Genomic DNA, 23481 nt, shown 5'->3' with positions numbered 1-23481 from the left:
CACACAACTTGTGTGTTACATTGAGTTCAAGTCCCCTGAGAGAAGAAAAAAGCTGTCTTGCATCTTATCAACCATAAGGCTTGTAAAACTCCACTCCGTGCGATTGGTTTCTTTGATCGATTATCCGCCAAGGGAGGATTTTGTCCTGACCCGAGATCTACAAAGCGGAGAGGAAGCGGGACCTGGCACCGCTCCAGGAACCTTTTCTTTGAACTGTATACTGACGTATGCCTAAAAAATTTAAGCATATCCAAGGTCGGGTCGTGGGGGCAAGAGCCTAAGCAAGGAAGTCCAGACTTTCCTGTCCCCAGCCACTTCGTCCAGTTCTTCCTGGGGGATCCCGAGGCGTTCCCAGGCCAGCCGGGAGACATCGTCTTCCCAACATATCCTTGGTCTTCTCCGTGGCCTCCCACCGGTCCCAGGGAGGCGTTCGGGTGGCATCCTGACCATTTGGAGGAGCAGCGGCTTTACTTTGAGTTCCTCCCGGATGGCAGAGCTTCTCATCCTATCTCTAAGGGAGAGACCCGCCACACAGCGGGGGAAACTCATTTCGGCCGCTTGTACCCGTGATCTTGTCCTTTCGGTCACAACCCAAAGCTCATGACCATAGGTGAGGATGGGAACGTAAATCGACAGATAAATTGAGAGCTTTGCCTTTCGGCTCAGCTCCTTCTTCACCACAACGGATCGATACAGCGTCCGCATTACTGAAGACGCCGGACCGATTCGCCTGTCCATCTCCCGATCCACTCTTCCCTCACTCGTGAACAAGACCCCTAGGTACTTGAACTCCTCCACTTGGGGCAAGATCACCTCCTCAACCCGGGGATGGCACTCCACCCTTTTCAGAGCAAGAACCATGGACTCCGACTTGGAGGTGCTGATTCTAATCCCAATCGCTTCACACTTGGCTGAAAACCGATCCAGTGAGAGCTGAGGGTCCTGGACAGATGAAGCCATCAGGACCACATCCTCTGCAAAAAGCAGAGACCTAATCCTGCAGCCACCAAACTGGATCCCCTCAACGCCCTGACTGCGCCTAGAAATTCTGTCCATAAAAGTTATGAACAGAATCGGTGACAAAGGGCAGCCTTGCCGGAGTCCAACCCTCACTGGAAACGTGTCCGACTTACTGCCGGCAATGCGGACCAAGCTCTGAAACTGATCATACAGGGAGCGGACCCGGAAAATCAGACAGTCCGATACCCCATACTCTCTGAGCACTTCCCGAGGGACACAGTTGAATGCCTTCTCCAAGTCCACAAAGCACATGTAGACTGGTTGGGCAAACTCCTATGCACCCTCAAGGACCCTGCCGAGAGAATAGAGCTGGTCCACTGTTCCACGACCAGGACGAAAACCACACTGTTCTTCCTGAATCCGAGGTTAGATTATCCAGCGTAGCCTCCTTTCCAGTACACCTGAATACACCTTACTGAGAAGGCTGAGGAGTGTGATCCCACCATAGTTGGAACACACCCTCCGGTTCCCCTTCTTAAAAAGAGAGGAACCACCACCCCGGTCTGCCAATCTAGAGGTACCTCTCCCGGTGTCCACGCGATGTTGCAGAGTTTTGTCAACCAAGACATCCCCACAGGATCCAGAACCTTAAGGAACTCCGGGCGGATCTCATCCACCCCCGGGGCCTTTCCACCGAGTAGCTTTTTAACTACCTTAGCAACCTCAGCCCCAGAAATAGGAGAGTCCACCACAGATTCCCCAGGCACTGCTTCCTCATTGGAAGACGGGTTGGTGGGATTGAGGAGGTCTTCCAAGTATTCCCTCCACCGATCCACAACATCCGCAGTCGAGGTCAGCAAGTCGTAGAAGCAGCAGTGTCGCAAGCCGTTTAAAAAATGAACTGTGGGCCGTATTTTGGCACCCTTGTCACTTATGTCGATTTACATATCTACTTTTTATAATAATGTAAGATTTTTTTATGAAAATACCTCAAATTGAGAACTTTTCTCAGCATTTTGCAGGCTGGATTAAAACAACTAATGAATGGTATCTAATGTTGTCCTTGGTTCTGTGCTGTACAACAGGGGTTATTAACCTTTTTTAACCTCGGGGCCCAACTTTTTCCCGACAGACAATATCACATCAACCCCGACTTAATAATCTTACTCTTGATTTTAATCATCATTGTATCTAACCCAGTTGTAGTTTACAACCTTGTCAAATGATATGAAAGCATGTGTTAATGGCTTTAGTCAACATTTTTGCGCTTAAGAAACTTCTTCAATGACTTTTGCTCCAGACTTCTTCTATTTGTTTTATGTTGTCATTACTGCCACAAGTGGTGGAGAAGTGTATTACAAGTGAGCACCGCCGTGGTTCATACGGACCACAGCTGAGAAACAAATATTTTTTGGCTCTGACCGGCCCTATGGTTAAAAAACCCTGCTGTGTAAAGCGAGTGGCAGTCATGCTCCCCCTTACAGCCGTAGTAATTAGCGGGCAGTCGCGCACCAAAGTGACCCTCGTATATTTCATAAACCTCATTAACTCCTGTTCCCTCCGACATAAGCCCCCATCGCTAATTATTGCCGGAACTGTCTGTGCGAGACCGAGGGTCTTCATTGTCGCAGCCATAAAAGCCCGTAGCAGTTTTTGTAAAATAGTGATCTCTTCACTGCCGTGATGGGAAGAGTCATAACTCTGAGTTCAGCCTACACTGACCCCGTTTGTAGTTCTGAGCATGGATGTCGAGGAGCAACTCACCATCGGTCAGACAATGATTCATTTCATTTCTTTCATGCAAGAAATGTTGTTCAAGGACCTTGCCCCAGCAGGCACCAGACATCGATACAACGTTGATTATGCAGACGTGTCCTTTGAAACTGACTTTGAAACAACCTTGTAAAAATAGTTGTATTAGGAAATTGAGACAACGTTGACGTCCAACGTTGGATCTATGTTGTTGTTTGGGAACTGACCTCATTTCAATGATCACTTCAACGTCTCAACCTGATATTGTCGTTGTTTCAACGGTGTATTTGTGTTGTAGAATATTAGGTGGAAAACGACCAAAATTCAATGGTCATATCAACAACAGAAGCTAACATTGATTAAATGTCATGAGGAATGTACGCTGTTTCAACGTTGTATTTGTGTTGTAGAATATTGGTTGGGAAATGACCAAAATTTAACGGTCAACTCAACGACAGAACCAAACATTGATTAAACGTTGTCAAAAAAAATGTTGTTTCAATGTTGTATTTGTGTTTTTGAATATTGGTTGTAAAACGACCAAAATTCAAAGGTCAAAGCAATGACAGAACCCAGCATTGATTAAATTTCATGAGGAAGTACGTTGTTTCAACGTTGTATCTGTGTTGTAGAATATTGGTTGGAAAATGACCAAAATTCAACCGTCAACTCAACGTCACAACTTGACATTGAAAAAACATTTTCAAAAAGCATGTTGTTTCAATGTTGTATTTGTGTTTCCATCTGAGTTGGGAAATTGTGTTAGATGTAAATGTTGTGTTAGATGTAAATAAAAACAGAATAAAAATTATTTGCAAATCCTTTTCAACCCATATTCAGTTGAATATGCTACAAAGACAACATATTTGATGTTCAAACTCATAAACTTTATTTTTTTTTTTTCCTTGCAAATAATAATTAACTTAGAATTTCATGGCTGCAACACGTGCCAAAGTAGTTGGGAAAGGGCATGTTCACCACTGTGTTACATCACCTTTTCTTTTAACAACACTCAATAAACCTTTGGGAACTAAGGAGACACATTTTTGAAGCTTTTCGGGTGCTATTCTTTCTCATTCTTGTTTTATGTAGAGCTTAAGTTGTTATGGGTTGTGGTATTTTAGGCTTCATTTGGCACCACACAATTTCAATAGGGGACAGGTCTGGACTACAGGCAGGACAGTCTAGTACCCGCACTCTTTGTCTATGAAGTCATGCTGTTGTAACATGTGGCTTGGCATTGCTATGCTGTATTAAGCAGGGTGTCCATGATAATGTTGCTTAGATGGCAGCATATGTTGCTTCAAAACCTGTATGGACCTTTCAGCATTAATGGTCCCTTCACAGAAGTGTAAGTTACCCATGCCTTGGGCACTAATGCACCCCCATACCATCACACATGCTGGCTTTTCAACTTTGCGTAGATAACAGTCCAGATGGTTCTTTTCCTCTCTGGTCCGGAGGACACGGCGTTCACCGTTTCCCAAAAAAATATTTAAAATGTGGACTCGTCAGACCACAGAACACTTTTCCACTTTGCATCAGTCCATCTTAGATGATCTCGGGCCCAGAGAAGCCGGGGGTGTTTCTGGGTGTCGTTGATAAATGGCTTTGGCTTTGCATAGTAGTTTTGACTTGCACTTACAGATGTAGCGACCAACTGTAGTTACTCACAGTGGTTTTCTGAAGTGTTCCTGAGCCCATGTGGTGATATCCTTTACACACTGATGTCGCTTTTCGATGCAGTACCTTCTTAGGGAACAAAGGTCCGTTATATCATCGCTTATGTGATTTCTCCAGATTCTCTGAAACTTTTGATGAAATTATATTATTACCGAAGATGGTGGAATTCCTAAATTTCTTGCAATAGCCCGTTGAGAAATGTTGTTCTTAAACTGTTTGACAGTTTGCTCATGCATTAGTTCACAAAGAGGTGACCGTTTCCCAATTCTTGTTTGTGAATGACTGAGCATTTCATGGCACCCACCTGTTCCCAATTAGCCTGCACACCTGTGGGATGTTCCAAATAAGTGTTGGATGAGAATTCCTCAACTTTATCAGTATTTATTGCCACCTTTCCCAACTTCTTTGTCATGTGTTGCTGGCATAAAATTCTAAAGTTAGTGATTATTTGAAGAAAAAAAAGTGTTTATCAGTTTGAACATCAAAATATGTTGTCTTTGTAGCATATTCAACTGAATATGGGTTGAAAATGATTTGCAAATCATTGTATTCTGTTTATATTTACATCCAAAACAATTTCCCAACTCATATGGAAACGGGGTTTGTGGAATATTGGTTGGAAAACGACTAAAATTCAGTGTTTAAATGAACGTGACAGCCCAACATTGAATAAACGTCATGAAGAGGTATGTTGTTTTAACCTTATATTGTTTTGTAGAATATTAGTTGGGAAATTACCAAAATTCAATGGTCAACTCAACGTCACAACCTGACATCGAAAAAACGTCAAAAAGCATGTTGTTTCAATGTTGTATTTGGGTTGTAGAATATTAGTTGGAAAATGACCAAAATTCAATGGTTAAATCAACGACAGAACCCAACATTGTTTAAACGTTGTCAAAAAGCATTTTCCTTCAATGTTCTATTTGTGTTGTAGAATATTTGTTGGAAAATGACCAAAATTCAACGGTCAACTCAACGTCACAATCTGACTTAGAAAAAACGTCAAAAAGCATGTTGTTTCAACGTTGTATTTGTGTTATAAAATATTAGTTGGAAAACGACCAAAATTCAATGGTCAAATCAACGTCAGAACCCAACATTGTTTAAACGTTGTCAAAAAACATGTTGTTTCAATCTTGTATTTGTGTTGTACAATATTGGTTGGGAAATGACGAAAGTTCAATCGTAAAATCAACGTCACAACCCAACAATGTCAATCATCGTCAACAAAAAGCCTGTTGTTTCAACGTTGTATTTGTGTTGTAGAATATTAGTTGGAAAACGACCCAAATTCAACAATCAAATCAACAACAGAACCCAACATTGATTAAACGTCATGAAAAAGTATGTTGTTTTAACTTTGTATCTGTGTTGTAGAATTTTAGTTGGGAAATTACCAAAATTCAATGGTCAACTCAACATCACAACCTGACATCGAAAAAACGTCAAAAAGCATGTTGTTTCAATGTTGTATTTGGGTTGTAGAATATTTGTTGGAAAATGACCAAAATTCAATGGTTAAATCTACGACAGAACCCAACATTGATTAAACGTCGTCAAAAAGCATGTTGTTTCAACCTTGTATTTGTGTTGTAGAATATTGGTCGGGAAATGACCAAAATTCAACGGTCAACTCAACGTCACAACCTGACTTAGAAAAAATGTCAAAAAGCATGTTGTTTCAACGTTGTATTTGTGTTATAGAACATTAGTTGGAAAACGACCAAAATTCAATGGTCAAATCAACGTCACAACCTGACATTGAAAACACTTTGTTAAAAAACGTGTTGTTTCAATCTTGTATATGTGTTGTACAATATTGGTTGGGAAATGACGAAAGTTCAATCGTAAAATCAACGTCACAACCCAACAATGTCAATCATCGTCAACAAAAAGCCTGTTGTTTTAACGTTTTATTTGTGTTGTAGAATATTCGTTGGAAAACGACCCAAATTCAACAATCAAATCAAAAACAGAACCCAACATTGATAAAACGTCATGAAAAAGTATGTTGTTTTAACTTTGAATCTGTGTTGTAGAATATTAGTTGGGAAATTACCAAAATTCAATGGTCAACTCAACATCACAACCTGACATCGAAAAAACGTCAAAAAGCATGTTGTTTCAATGTTGTATTTGTGTTGTAGAATATTAGTTGGAAAATGACCAAAATTCAATGGTCAAATCAACGACAGAACCCAACATTGATTAAACGTCGTCAAAAAGCATGTTGTTTCAATGTTGTATTTTTGTTGTAGAATATTGGTTGGGAAATGACCAAAATTCAACAGTCAACTCAACGTCGCAACTTGACATCGAAAAAAAGTCAAAACACATGTTGTTTCAACGTTGTATTATGTCAAAGAATATTGGTTGGAAAACGACTAAAATTCAGTGTTAAAATCAGTGTTTCATGAAGATGTATGTTGTTTCAACGTTGCATTTGTGTTGTCGAATATTAGTTGGAAAACGACCAGAATTCAATGGTCAAATCAACGTCACAACCCGACATTGATTAAACATTGTCAAAAAACATGTTGTTTCAACGTTGTATTTGTGTTGTCGGATATTGTTTGGGAAATGACCTAATGTCAATGGTTAAGTCAACGTCCCAAACTGACATTGGTTAAATGTCAGGTTGGGATGGCGGGAGCTGCCATGCAAGGCCCTAGCCACCACCCATCAGGAGCAAGGGTGGAGTGTCTTGCTCAAAGACACAATGGACGTGACTAGGTTGGTAGAAGCCAGGTATCGAACCATGAACCCCCTGATTGCTTGCACAGCCACTCACCCATCAGCGCCATGGCGTCCCCAAAAATCATCTTTTGATATAATGTACTTAGTCCATAAGTACACAAATGTGTACTTCATGTGTAGTGACATGCTAAGTCTTATTTTTAAACTTTTTTTTTTCCAAATTCAATTGTATGTTATGCTTTTCTGACACCAGCAGATGGCAGTGTAAGTGTCCACATAAGAGGCCATAAGACCTCACCTCAATTCAGTAGTGTACACACTTTTGTAAATACGAGCTAAAAAGTGCATGGACCTGGATAGATTTGGCTTACTGTACATGACAGGTCGCTACGTTCTGGCCCAGGATAGCAGGTTGTGCTGGCTTAATTAACCTCTTAAGGCTCAAGCTGTTTGTCTACATGCTTTTTTTATTTCTCTTTGCTATTTGGGCTTATTGGACCCTAATTAGAATAAAAACTAAGAATCATCTTTTGATACGAAGTACTTAGTCCATAAGTGTGTGGTGACATGCTAATTCTTATTTTTACACTTTTTTTTTTCCAAATTCCATTGTATGTTATACTCTTCTGACACCAGCAGATGGCAGTATAAGTGTCCACATAAGTGGCCATAAGACCCCAATTCAGTAGTGTACACAATTTTGGAAATAAGAGCTAAAATGTGCATAGAGCTTGATAGATTGGCCTTACTGTACATGACAGGTCGCTATGTTCTGGCCCAGGATAGCAGGTTGTGCTGGCTTAATTAACCTCTTAAGGCCCAAGCTGTTTGTTTACAACCTTTTTTTTAATTTCTCTTTGCTGTTTGGGCTTATTGGACCCTAATCACAATAAAAACTAAGAATCATCTTTTAATTTGATGTACTTAATCCATAAGTAAACAAATGTGTACTTAATGTGTAATGACATGCTAATTCTTATTTTTACACTTTTTTTTTCCAAGTTCCATTGTACGTTATACTCTTCTGACACCACCAGATGGCAGTATAAGTGTCCACATAAGTGGCCATAAGATCCCAATTCAGTAGTGTACACAATTTTGGAAATAAGAGCAAAAAGGTGCATAGAGCTGGATAAATTTGGCTTACTGTACATGACAGGTCGCTACGTTCTGGCCCAGGATAGCAGGTTGTGCTGGCTTAATTAACCTCTTAAGGCACAAGATGTTTGTTTACATCCTTTTTTTTATTTTCTCTTTGCTATTGGGGCTTATTGGACCCTAATTAGAATAAAAACTAATAATCTTATTTTGATATGATGTACTTAGTCCGTAAGTACACAACTGTGTACTTCATGTGTGGTGACATGCTAAATATTATTTTTACACTTTTTTTTTCCAAATTCCATTGTACGTTGTACTCTTCTGACACCACCAGATGGCAGTATAAGTGTCCACATAAGTGGCCATAAGATCCCAATTCAGTAGTGTACACAATTTTGGAAATAAGAGCAAAAAGGTGCATAGAGCTGGATAAATTTGGCTTACTGTACATGACAGGTCGCTACGTTCTGGCCCAGGATAGCAGGTTGTGCTGGCTTAATTAACCTCTTAAGGCACAAGATGTTTGTTTACATCCTTTTTTTTAATTTCTCTTTGCTATTGGGGCTTATTGGACCCTAATTAGAATAAAAACTAATAATCTTATTTTGATATGATGTACTTAGTCCGTAAGTACACAAATGTGTACTTCATCTGTGGTGACATGCTAAATATTATTTTTACACTTTTTTTTTCCAAATTCCATTGTACGTTGTACTCTTCTGACACCACCAGATGGCAGTATAAGTGTCCACATAAGTGGCCATAAGATCCCAATTCAGTAGTGTACACAATTTTGGAAATAAGAGCAAAAAGGTGCATAGAGCTGGATAAATTTGGCTTACTGTACATGACAGGTCGCTACGTTCTGGCCCAGGATAGCAGGTTGTGCTGGCTTAATTAACCTCTTAAGGCACAAGATGTTTGTTTACATCCTTTTTTTTAATTTCTCTTTGCTATTGGGGCTTATTGGACCCTAATTAGAATAAAAACTAATAATCTTATTTTGATATGATGTACTTAGTCCGTAAGTACACAAATGTGTACTTCATGTGTGGTGACATGCTAAATATTATTTTTACACTTTTTTTTTCCAAATTCCATTGTACGTTGTACTCTTCTGACACCACCAGATGGCAGTATAAGTGTCCACATAAGTGGCCATAAGACCCCAATTCAGTAGTGTACACAATTTTGGAAATAAGAGCTAAAAGGTGCTGTCCACCCATGTGGCCACGAAGGCCTTTAGAGGTGTTCAGAAGGCAGGTCTTCTCATCAGCGACAGGTGCGTTGATTGCAGATGTTTGAATGCAGCCGGAATGGTGCGGGCCTGCCGCACTCTTGGAGTGCACAGATAAACGCGCACTTATTTTCTGCGGTCCCATTTATTTTGAAAAGCATGGAACTACAAAACATTGGTATTTGCATTGGTATTAGTGTGTACTCATCAACCCTGAGGTTCAGTCTTACCACATCACGGACATTACACTCGTAGTTTTGGCAGACATGTCCTCTCTTTAATCGTGCATTTCAAAATATATACATTAAAATGAAATGTCAAGACATAACTCGGTTCAGATTATATTGGAGGTCGTGCGTACTTCACGTCCTTCTCGGCTCGGTAAATGGATAATGACACTTTTACAGCCCTCCTCACAGAACGACGTCGCTGTGGAAAACGCTGTAAAAATACACTCTAAAAATACACTCTAAAAGTACATTTTGTCTAAAAATTAAAACGACAGAGTCCCTATTACCCATGTGAGATGCCATAAAAGAATAAAACCCATTGCAGATTTGCAAGGTTGTCTGAGATGTGCTGTGAACTTAAGTCGAGAACAACTGTCGCTTCCTCCATCTGAACGTAGTCACAAGAACAGTTGCTGAAGTTGACTTATTCCTTTCACAGCTGTTTCGGGCTCCTAATGATTGGCTTGAACCTTTTTGGAGCATTTTTCATTGGGGGACTTTTACAGGAACATTCTCATTTGTGTTTACTCCAAAAAGTGCTAGGGTAAATAACGTTCGTATGTATGTGTGTGATGATATCACATGACAGTTTGGACCTAATCATTCTTTATGTTCCATCCATCAATCCATCCATCTTCCTCCGCTTATCCGAGCTTGGGTCACGGGGGCAGCAGCCTAAGCAGGGAAGCCCAGAAATGACTCTCCCTAGCCACTTGGTCCAGCTCCTCCCGGGGGATCCGAGGCGTTCCCAGGCTAGCCAGGAGACATTGTCTTCCCAACGTGTCCTGGGTCTTCCCTGTGGCCTCCTACCAGTTGGACATGCCCATAACACCTCCAAATGGTATCCTGACCAGATGCCCAAACCACCTCATCTGGCTCCTCTCCATGTGGGGGAGCAACGGCTTTACTTTGAGTTCCTCCCGGATGGCAGAGCTTCTCACCCTATCTCTAAGGGAGAGCCCTGCCACCCGGTGGAGGTAGCTCATTTCAGTCGCTTGTACCCGTGATCTTGTCCTTTCGGTCATAACCCAAAGCTCATGACCATAGGTGAGGATGGGAATGTACATCTACTGGTAAATTGAGAGCTTTGCCTTCCGGCTCAGCTCCTTCTTTACCACAACGGATCGATACTGCGTCTGCATTACTGAAGACACCGCACCGATCCGCCTGTCGAGCTCACCATCCACTCTTCCCTCACTCGTGAACAAGACTACGAGGTACTTGAACTCCTCCACTTTAGGCAGGGTCTCTTCCCCAACTTGGAGATAGCACTCCAACGTTTTCCGGGCGAGAAACATGGACCCGGACTTGGAGGTGCTGATTGTCATCCCAGTCGCTTCACACCCGGCTGCGAACAGATCCAGTGAGAGCTGAAGATCCTGGCCAGATGAAGCCATCAGGACAACATCATCTGCAAAAAACAGAGACCTAATCCTGCAGCCACCAAACCAGATCGCCTGAACGCCCTGACTGCGCCTAGAAATTCTGTCCATAAAAGTTATGAACAGAGTTGGTGACAAAGGGCAGCCTTGGCGGAGTCTAACCCTCACTGGAAACGTGTCCGACTTACCGCCAGCATTGCGGACCAAGCTCTGACACTGATCATACAGGGAGCGGACCGCCACAATCAGACAGTCCCATACCCCATACTCTCTGAGCACTCCCCACAGGACTTCCCGAGGGACAGGATTGAATGCCTTCTCCAAGTCCACGAAGCACTTGTAGACTGGTTGGGCAAACTCCCATGCACCCTCAAGGACCCTGCAGAGAGCATAGAGCTGGTCCACAGCTCCACGGCCAAGACAAAAACCACAATGCTCCTCCTGAATCCGAGGTTCGACTATCCGGCATAGTCTCCTCTCCAGTACACCCGAACAAACCCCTCCCGGGAAGGCTGAGGAGTGTGATTCCACGACAGTTGGAACACATCCTCCTGTTCCCCTTCTTAAAGAGAAGGGGAACCGGGAATCGTTATATTCCTTTCTGAAAAATTTGCTGTTCTTTCCCACTTCCTGTTTTTCGCCACCACTTCCCTCACCTGTCCCTGGTTGTCAATCAGGATGCTCGGACCGGGTTTGGATTATTTTGTACCTTCTTATGCTGCATAGATGGTCATAGGTCTCCTCAGTCGGGTTTGTTTCCGTGCACTTCCCTGCTGCACTATATTTGTGGCGCTTTCCTTAACATATATATTTTTGGCCTGCAATTTGCCTCCTGTCTCTGCATCCTTGGGTCCTGACTAGAAATCTAACAATTATCAGCCGGTCCAGTTATTGTCGCATATCGGTATTAATACGAGCGGGGGCGGGGGAAGGAGGGTAGCTTGCTAAGAGGTTTGTTCCCACGGGATGCAAACGGACCACGCTGGACGGGACTTGCAAGTAAGAACATGATTTATTCCTGTAAAATCAGAGAAGCATCAAAAACTGAACAACAAGACGAAGGAAAAAAAGTGCCGATCGCACTGGATGCTAGGGCTAACACTTAGGATAAAGTAGAGACAGGAATACTCATGTAGCAGTTGCGTGTAGCAAACAAAGAAGCCAGGACGAGTGTGGCGAGAGAGGGTGAATAAAGAGCTCTCTGATTAGTGCTCGACAGCAGGTGACCGTGCAGACCACTTACCAGAGGCAAGTGAACCCAATTAATCCCCATAGAAAGCAATACAAACCCAGAGGTGCACAAACAGGAAATAAATGAGTCTAAAAATAACAGAACATGACAGAAACATGATCCGGCCCACGGATCATGACAGGTATCTGCCTTTTATAGGTACAGGTATCTGCGGTATAGCTCGGTTGGTAGAGGGGCCGTGCCAGCAACTTGAGGGTTCCAGATCCGATCCATGCTTTGGCCATCCTAGCTACTGACGTTGTGTCCTTGGGCAAGAAACTTTAGCTACCTGCCCCCAGTGCCACCCACACTGCTTTAAATGTAACTTAGATATTGGGTTTCACTATGTAAAATGCCCTTTGAGTCACTAGAGAAAAGCACTATATAAATAAAATTTACTTCACTTTTTTTTAGGTTGGTTGAAGTGTATTTCGAACATGTTTACATATATATATATATATATATATATATATATATATATATATATATATATATATATATATATATATATATATATATATATCTTGATTGGATTATCCAGAGAATAGTGCTCGATACCGTTGTAGAGCGCAATATGTATGTGTGGGAAAAATCACAAGACTACTTCATCTCCACAAAACTGTTTCATGAGGGGTTCCCTCAATCATCAGGAAAATCTCCTGATGTATATATATATATATATATATATGTAGACTGGTTGGGCAAACTCCCATGCACCCTCAAGGACCCTGCAGAGAGCATAGAGCTGGTCCACAGTTCCACGACCAGGACGAAAACCACACTGTTCCTCCTGAATCCGAAGTTCGACTATCCGGCGTAGCCTCCTCTCCAGTACACCTGAATACACCTTACTGGGAAGGCTGAGGAGTGTGATCCCACGATAGTTGGAACACACCCTCCGGTCCCCCTTCTTAAAGAGAGGAACCACCACCACAGTCTGCCAATCCAGAGGTACCGCCCCCGATGTCCACGCGATGCTGATGTCTTGTAAACCAAGACAGCCCCACAGCATCCAGAGCATTAAGGAACTCTGGGCAGATCTCATCCACCCCCGGGGCTCTGCCACCAAGGAGCTTTTTAATCACCTTGGCAACCTCAGCCCCAGAAATAGGAGAGCCCCCCACAGAAATCCCCCGGCACTGCTTCCTCATAGGAAGACGTGTTGGTGGGATTGAGGAGGTCTTTCAAGTATTCCTTCCACCTATCCGCAACATCCGCAGTTGAGGTCAGCAGAACACCATCTGCACCATACATGGTGTTGATAGTGCACTGCTTCCCCTTCCTGAGGCGGCGGATGGTGGTCCAGAATCGCTTCGAAGCCGTCCGGAAGTCGTTTTCCATGGCTTCCCCGAACTCCTCCCATGTCTGAGTTTTTGCCTCCGCGACTGCCGAAGCTGCACACCGCTTGGCCTGTCGGTACCTGTCCACTGCCTTCGGAGTCATTTGAGCCAAAAGAACACGATAGGACTCCTTCTTCAGCTTGACGGCATCCCTCACCGCTGGTGTCCACCAACGGGTTTTAGGATTACCGCCCCGACAGGCACCAACTACCTTGCGGCCACAGCTCCTCGACAATAGAGGTGTTGAACATGGTCCACTCGGACTCAATAGTCCACTCGGACTCAATGTCCAGCACTTCCCTCGTGACATGTTCAAAGTCCTTCCGGAGGTGGGAATTGAAACTCTCTCTGACAGGAGACTCTGCCAGACGTTCCCAGCAGACCCTCACAATGCGTTTGGGCCTGCCAGGTCTGTCCGGCATCCTCCCCGACCATCGCAGCCAACTCACCACCAGGTGGTGATCGGTAGAAAGCTCCGTCCCTCTCTTTACCCGAGTGTCCAAAACATGAGGCCGCAAATCCGATGACACAACTACAAAGTCGATCATGGAACTACGGCCAAAGGTGTCCTGGTGCTAAGTGCAAATATGGACACCCTTATGTTTGAACATGGTGTTTGTTATGGACAAACTGTAATGAGCAAAAAAGTCCAATAACAAAACACCACTTCCACGTCCCAAGAGCTAGCTTCTGTAGCCAAAGATCAGAATGCCAAGTGCCCTGCCTCCGGCTTCCGCCCAGCTCACATTGCACCCGACCTCTATGGCCCCTGCTATGGGTGATGAGCCCATTGGAGGGGGGACCAATGTTGCCTCTTCGGCCCTCGCCATCGTGCCCCACCTCTGGGCCTGGCTCCAAAGGGGGGCCCCGGTGACCTGCGTCCGGTCGAGGGAAATCTGAGTCCATGATGTGTCTTCTTCATAAAGGTCTTCGAGCTGCTCTTTGTCTGATAACTCAACCAAGGACAAATTTGTCTTGGGAGACCCTACCAGGGGGCATATAGCCCCTGGACAACATAGCTCCTAGGCTCTTTGGGACACGCAAACTCCTCTACCACGGTTAGGTGGCAGCTCAGAGAGGAGCAGAAAAAAAAAGAAAAAGAAAATGTAAAGTTTTTGAAAACTTTTTTTCGCTAAAATGTCGAAAGGGGGAAGGGACCCTTACACAAACATTTAAAAAACGGTCTTGCTTCAGCTGCACAATACTGGTCCTGTCCTTGTAGGAGATGTCTCAAAACCTCATCAGGAGTCCCTACAAAACCCGTAAATGACAGAAAATGCATATTTTTTTAAAACTTTTTTTCGCTAAAATATCATAAGGGTTGACACTTACACAAACATTTAAAAAACTTCTTGCTTCAACAGCACAATACTGGTCCTGTAGCCCTAGGAGATGTCTCAAAACCTCAATATCCGGGCTGCGACATCGAGGAGCTCTTGCTAAAGATGGAACATTTGGGAGAAATACCGGACAATTCTGCAAACTTCATGGCTGGCTCATTTACGACCTCTAGTTTCTTCTGTAAACCACAGGGTACGCTTTTTTGGAGTCTTTTTTAACTTTAGCGGTGCTATGTTATCAATGTTTTCGCGCAGGGCGTCGTTAAAGTTGTTAGTGAGGTTATCAATAGAGCCCACATATTTTGGGAATGGTGCCATTACCGAGGGCAGTAGGTCAGCAAGAGTTGTCGTTGTGGCCGTATTAATGTTGCGGCTGCTATAGCAGTTATTATTATTATTAGTTTGACGTACATGCGTCTGAACCTCGAATTTTATAAGGTAATGATCAGACAATACTTTAGTATACGGGAGTATCGTAATTTTGGAAATGGTGATACCCCTGACAAGCACTAGGTCTATCATATTACCGTTGCGATGCGTGGGTTCATTTATTATTTGTGTAAGGCCACAGCTATCAATTATACTCTGGAGCGCTACGCACGGTGGGTCCGATGGGGTATTCATATGGATATTAAAGTCCCCCATTATAATTATATTATCGGCGTGTGTCACTAGATCAGCAACGAACTCTGAGAATTCATTGATAAAGTCCAAATAGGGCCCTGGGGGGCGGTAGATAACAGCCAGGTATAGAGGCACGGTGTGACAGACCTCATAGTAAGCACCTCAAACGATTTATATTTATTATTCATGTTAGGATTTAGGGCTATATAAGAAAACATTGATTGAATGATTGATTGATCTTCCTAGTCAAAGGTTTCACAAGATATGCTTAAACCTGATGAGAATTTTTTTTTTTTTTTTCTGAACGTATCATCCCAACTTTCATCTCAAATCACATCCTTTGGGCTCTATTGATAACCTCACTAACAACTTTAACAACGCCCTGCGCGAAACCATTGATAGTATAGCACCGCTGAAGTTAAAAAAGGCTCCAAAAAGGCGTACGCCAAAGTCTACTGAAGAAACTAGAGCTCAGAAAATATTATGTAGAAAGCTGGAACGCAAATGGCGCACGACTAAACTTGAGGTGCACCATCAAGCATAGAGTGATAGTTTAATAACTTATAAACGCATGCTTACCTTAGCTAAAACTAATTATTACTCAAATCTCATCCGCATTAATAAAAACGATCCAAAATTTTTGTTTAGTACAGTAGCATCGCTAACCCAACAAGGGACTCCTTCCAGTAGCTCCACCCATTCGGCAGATGACTTTATGAAGTTCTTTAATAAGAAAATTGAACTTATTAGAAAGGAGATTAAAGACAATGCGTCCCAGCTACAACTGGGTTATAGTAACACAGACACGACTGTATATGCGGCGGATACTGCAAATATCCAAAATAGTTGCTCTCGTTTTGATGAAATAACTTTAGAAGAATTGTTACAACGTGTAAATGGAATAAAACAAACAACATGTTTACTTGACCCACTTTTTGGGAAACTTATCAAGGAGCTTTTTGTATTATTAGGTCCATCAGTGCTAAATATTATAAACTTATCACTTTCCTCGGGCACTGTTCCCCTAGCATTCAAAAAAGCGGTTATTCATCCTCTCTTTAAAAGACCTAACCTCGATCCTGACCTCATGGTAAACTACCGACCGGTGTCTCACCTTCCCTTTATTTCGAAAATCCTCGAAAAAATTGTTGCAGAGCAGCTAAATGAACACTTAGCGTTTAACAATCTATGTGAAACCTTTCAATCCGGTTTCAGGGCAAATCACTCTACGGAGACAGCCCTCGCAAAAATGACTAATGATCTATTGCTAACGATGGATTCTGATGCGTCATCTATGTTGCTGCTCCTCGATCTTAGCGCTGCTTTCGATACCGTCGATCATAATATTTTATTAGAGCGTATCAAAACACGAATTGGTATGTCAGACTCAGCCCTGTCTTGGTTTAACTCTTATCTTACTGATAGGATGCAGTGCGTCTCCCATAACAGTATGACCTCGGACTATGTTAAGGTAACGTGTGGAGTTCCCCAGGGTTCGGTCCTTGGCCCTGCACTCTTCAGCATCTACATGCTGCCGCTAGGTGCCATCATACGCAAATACGGTATTAGCTTTCACTGTTATGCCGATGACACCCAACTCTACATTCCCCTAAAGCTGACCAACACGCCGGACTGTAGTCAGTTGGAAGCGTGTCTTAATGAAATTAAACAATGGATGTCCGCTAACTTTTTGCAACTTAACGCCCAAAAAACGGAAATGCTGATTATCGGTCCTGCTAGACACCGACCTCTATTTAATAATACAACTTTAACATTTGACAACCAAATAATAAAACAAGGTGACTCGGTAAAAAATCTGGGTATTATTTTCGACCCAACTCTCTCCTTTGAGTCACACATTAAAAGCGTTACTAAAACGGCCTTCTTTCATCTCCGTAATATCGCTAAAATTCGCTCCATTCTGTGCACTAAAGACGCCGAGATCATTATCCATGCGTTTGTTACGTCTCGTCTCGATTACTGTAACGTTTTATTTTCGTGTCTCCCCATGTCTAGCATTAAAAGATTACAGTTGGTACAAAATGCGGCTGCTAGACTTTTGACAAAAACAAGAAAGTTTGATCATATTACGCCTGCACTGGCTTCCTGTGCACTTCAGATGTGACTTTAAGGTTTTACTACTTACGTATAAAATACTACACGGTCTAGCTCCAGCCTATCTTGCCGATTGTATTGTACCATATGTCCCGGCAAGAAATCTGCGTTCAAAAGACTCTGGCTTATTAGTGATTCCTAGAGCCCCAAAAATGTCTGCGGGCTATAGAGCGTTTTCCGTTCGGGCTCCAGTACTCTGGAATGCCCTCCCGGTAACAGTTCGAGATTCTACCTCAGTAGAAGCATTTAAGTCTCACCTTAAAACTCATCTGTATACTCTAGCCTTTAAATAGTCCTCCTTTTTAGACCAGTTGATCTGCCGCTTCTTTTCTTTCTCCTATGTCCCCCCCTCCCTAGTGGAGGGGGTCCGGTCCGATGACAATGGATGAAGTACTGGCTGTCCAGAGTCGAGACCCAGGATGGACCGCTCGTCGGGACCGAGGATGGACCGCTCGCCTGTGTATCGGTTGGGGGCATCTCTACGCTGCTGATCCGCCTCCGCTTGAGATGGTTTCCTGTGGACGGGACTCTTGCTGCTGTCTTGGAGCCGCTTGAACTGAACTCTCGCGGCTGTGTTGGAGCCACTATGGATTGAATTTTCACAGTATCATGTAAGACCCGCTCGACATCCATTGCTTTCGGTCCCCTAAAGGGGAGGGTTGCCCACATCTGAGGTCCTCTCCAAGGTTTCTCATAGTCAGCATTGTCACTGGCGTCCCACTGGATGTGAATTCTCCCTGCCCACTGGGTGTGAGTTTTCCTTGCCCTTTTGTGGGTTCTTCCGAGGATGTTGTAGTCGTAATGATTTGTGCAGTCCTTTGAGACATTTGTGATTTGGGGCTATATAAATAAATATTGCTTGATTGATTGATCCTTACTCTGAAATAAAAGTTTTGCCATGAGCTGAAAAAGGCGCAGACCACATCCAGGACCAACAAACGCAGCACAATGTACGACATCAAAAGACCACAAACCCAACTTCGCAAGTCGCGGAGAAGAGGAGATATGACCCGGAGAAAAGAGACGTGCCGGACTTGCATGAGAAGTGGCTGAAGAAGTCGGCCGCCGGAGAAGCCAGCCGAGCAGAAAATGGTGTCCTGGCCCAGGGACTCAGTCTGCGGCGCTCAGTGGAGCCGAGACAGAGAGCTGATGTGATCATGGCCACGGTGACCTCAAACCTGGCCGCCGTGAGAAGACCACCTTCTTGGAGGAAATCAAGCAAGACAAAAAGTGTCAATGACTTCCCAAAATACTCTTATTCACAGCAGGGGGGACTATTAAGTCCGTGGGACTCTGTTTCGTAGTAAATCAGAAAGGTCAACACTGCCTTTTGACATGTCTTGCAGTCTCATCAGTCTTTTCTAGGTAGGAATGCTAGAATAATGTCTGCAAGAGTCATTTGTGTTCCTGTAAGCACAAACATGAGGGGAAGAGAGTGTTTTAAATACGTTTCTTATGGGTTTATTTAGTTTTCTGACACAATCCATAACCCAAAACTATGTCGGTTAATATTTGTTTAATAGGGAAGCTTTTTTTGACACCGAATTCATGTAACTGAATTTTTTTTTTTGCATCAAATTATTATGATTTTTTTTATTGAAAAAATATATTTTTATACACTGAATTTTACACATTTCATTTGTTTTTACATTGATTTTTTTTCAGCATCAATTTTTTTTAACACTGAAATTGTGTAACTGATTTTTTGGTGAAATGAAAGTTCTTTTTTTTTTTACATCAAATTATTATGATAGTTTCATGGAAAAAAATGCATTTTAAAACACAGACTTTTACACAATAAATATATTTTACTCTGAATTATTCAGCAGCGATTTATTGACACTGAATTTATGTAACCAACTTTTTTGCATTTTGTGAACAGAATTTTTTTGGGGTTGTTGTTTTTTACATCCAATTATTATGATAATTTCATGGAAAAAATGCCTTTTCATACACTGAATTTTGAACATTTAATTTATTTTACACTGAATTTTTCAGGGACAATTTTTGGACACCGAATTGATGTAACCAACTTTTTTGTGTTTTGTGAACCAAATTTTTTTAAATACCAAATTATTATGATATTCTTTATAAAAAAAATATATTTTCATACACTGAATTTTACACATTTAATTTGTTTTAACATTGATTTTTTTTCAGCATCAATTAATTTTTGACACTGAAATTGTGTAACTGATTTTTGTGTGAAATGAAATTCTTTTTTTTTTACATCAAATTATTATGATAGTTCCATGAAAAAAAGCATTTTAAAACACAGACTTTTACAAAATAAATGTATTTTACTCTGAATTTTTCAGCAGCGATTTATTGACACTGAATTTATTAACCAACTTTTTTGCATTTTGTGAACAGAATTTTTTTTAACATCAAATTATGATATTTTGATTTAAAAAATACGTTTTTATACACTGAATTTTACACATTTAATTTGTTTTTACATTGATTTTTTTCAGCATCAACATCTTTGGACACTGAAATTTTGTAACTGTTTTTTATTGTGAAATGAAGGTCCTTTTTTTTTTTTTACATCAAATTATTATGATAGTTTCATGGAAAAAATGCATTTTAAATCATAGACTTTTACACAACAAATGTATTTTACTCTGAATTTTTCAGCAGCGATTTATTGACACTGAATTTATGTAACCAACTTTTTTGCATTTTGTGAACATAATTTTTTTTAACGTCAAATTATGATATTTTGATTTAAAAAATATGTTTTCATACACTGAATTTTACACATTTAATTTGTTTTTACATTGATTTTTTTCAGCATCAATTTTTTTGACACTGAAATTGTGTAACTGATTTTTGTGTGAAATGAAAGTCCTTTTTTTTTTTTACATCAAATTATTATGATAGTTTCATGGAAAAAGGCATTTTATAACACAAAATTTTACACGATGAATTTATTTTACTCAAATTTTTTTCAGCGATGATTTATTGACAATGAATTTATGTAACCAACTTTTTTGCGTTTTGTGAACTGAATTTTATTTTTCATCAAATTATTATGACAATTTCATGGAAAATAATGTATTTTTGTACACTGAATTTTACACAGTAAATTTATTTTACACTGAATTTTACAGCGAGGATTTATTGACACTGAATTCCTGTAACCAACTTTTTTGCATTTTGTGAACTGAATTTTTTTTTTTACATCAAATTATAATGCTATTTTAGTTGAAAAAATTGTTTTTTATACACAGAATTTTACACCTTTAATTTGTTTTACATTGATGTTTTTCAGCATCGATGTTTTTGGACATTGAATTTTTGTAACTAAATTTTTTGTGAACTGAATGTTTTTTTGGGGTTTTTTGTTTTACATCCAATTATTATGATAATTTCATGGAAAAAATGCCTTTTCATACACTGAATTTTGAACATTTTATTTATTTTACACTGAATTTTTCAGGGCCAGATTTTGGACACCGAATTGATGTAACCAACTTTTTTGTGTTTTGTGAACCAAATTTTTTTAAAAACCAAATTATTTTGATATTTTTATAAAAAAATATATTTTTATACACTGAATTTTACACATTTAATTTGTTTTTACATTGATTTTTTTTCAGCATTAATTTTTTTGACACTGAAATTGTGTAACTGATTGTTTTGTGAAATGAAAGTTCTTTTTTTTTTTTTACATCAAATTATTATGATAGTTTCATGGAAAAAATGCATTTTAAAACACAGACTTTTACACAATAAATGTATTTTACTCTGAATTTCTCAGCAGCGATTTATTGACACTGAATTTATGTAACCAACTTTTTTGCATTTTGTGAACATCATTTTTTTAACATCAAATTATGATATTTTGATTTAAAAAATACGTTTTTATGCACTGAATTTTACACATTTAATTTGTTTTTAAATTGATTTTTTTTCAGCATAAATTTTTTTGACACTGAAATTGTGTAACTGATTTTTTTGTGAAATGAAAGTCCTTTTTTTTACATTAAATTATTATGATAGTTTCATGGAAAAAATGCATTTTAAAACATAGACTTTTACACAATAAATTAATTTTACTCTGCATTTTCCAGCAGCGATTTATTGCCACTGAATTTATGTAACCAACATTTTTGCATTTTGTAAACATAATTTTTTTAACATCAAATTATGATATTTTGATTTAAAAAATACGTTTTCATACACTGAATTTTACACATTTAATTTGTTTTTACATTGATTTTTTTCAGCATCAATTTTTTTCGACACTAAAATTGTGTAACTGATTTTTTTGTGAAATTAAACTCCTTTTTTTTTTACATCAAATTATTATGATAGTTTCATGGAAAAAATACATTTTAAAACACAGACTTCTACACAATAAATGTATTTTACTCTGAAATTTTCAGCAGCGATTTATTGCCACTGAATTTATGTAACCAACTTTTTTGCATTTTGTGAACAGAATTTTTTTTTTTTAACATCAAATTATGATATTATGATTTAAAAAATACGTTTTTATACACTGAATTGTACACATTTAATTTGTTTTACATCGATTTTTTTCAGCATCAATTTTTTTTGACACTGAAATTGTGTAACTGATTTTTTTGTGAAATTAAACTCCTTTTTTTTTTTTACATCAAATTATTATGATAGTTTCATGGAAAAGATGCATTTTAAAACACAGACTTTTACACAATAAATTTATTTTACTCTGAATTTTCCAGCAGCGATTTATTGACACTGAATTTATGTAACCAACTCTTTTGCATTTTGTGAACAGAATTTTTTTTAACATCAAATTATGATATTTTGATTTAAAAAATAAGTGTTTACACACTGAATTTTACACATTTAATTTGTTTTTACATCGATTTTTTTTCAGCATCAATTTTTTTGACACTGAAATTGTGTAACTGATTTTTTGGTGAAATGGAAGTCCTTTTTTTTTTTTTTACATCAAATTATTATGATAGTTTCATGGAGAAAATGCATTTTAAAACACAGACTTTTACACAATACATTTATTTCACTCTGAATTTTTCAGCAGCGATTTATTGACACTGAATTTATGTAACCAACTTTTTTGCATTTTGTGAACAGAATTTTTTTCAACATCAAATTATGATATTTTGATTTAAAACATACGTTTTTATACACTGAATTTTACACATTTAATTTGTTTTAACATTTATTTTTTTTCACCATCAATTTTTTTGACACTGAAATTGTGTAACTGATTTTTTGGTGAAATAAAAGTCCTTTTTTTTCTTTTTTACATCAAATTATTATGATAGTCTCATAGAAAAAATAAATTTTAATACACAGACTTTTACACAATATTTTTTTTTTACTCTGAATTTTCCAGCAGCGATTTATTGACACTGAATTTATGCAACCAGCTTTTTTGCATTTTGTGTAAGTAATTTTTTTTAACATCAAATTATGATATTTTGATTTAAAAAATATGTTTTTATACACTGAATTTTACACATTTAATTTGTTTTACATTGATTTTTTTCAGCATCAAATTTTTTTGGCGCTGAAATTGTGTAACTGATTTTTTTGTGATTTTTTTTTATTTTTACATCCAATTATTATGATAATTGCATGGAAAAAATGCCTTTTCATACACTGAATTTTGAATATTTAATTTATTTTACACGGAATTTTTCAGGGCCGATTTTTGGACACCGAATTGATGTAACCAACTTTTTGGTGTTTTGTGAACCTAATTTTTTTAAATACCAAATTATTATGATATTTTTATTAAAAAAAATATATTTTTATACACTGAATTT

Source organism: Nerophis ophidion, linkage group LG20 (genome assembly GCF_033978795.1).
Source record: "Nerophis ophidion isolate RoL-2023_Sa linkage group LG20, RoL_Noph_v1.0, whole genome shotgun sequence".
NCBI classification, from domain to species: domain Eukaryota; kingdom Metazoa; phylum Chordata; class Actinopteri; order Syngnathiformes; family Syngnathidae; genus Nerophis; species Nerophis ophidion.
This window is presented reverse-complemented; position numbering follows the sequence as displayed.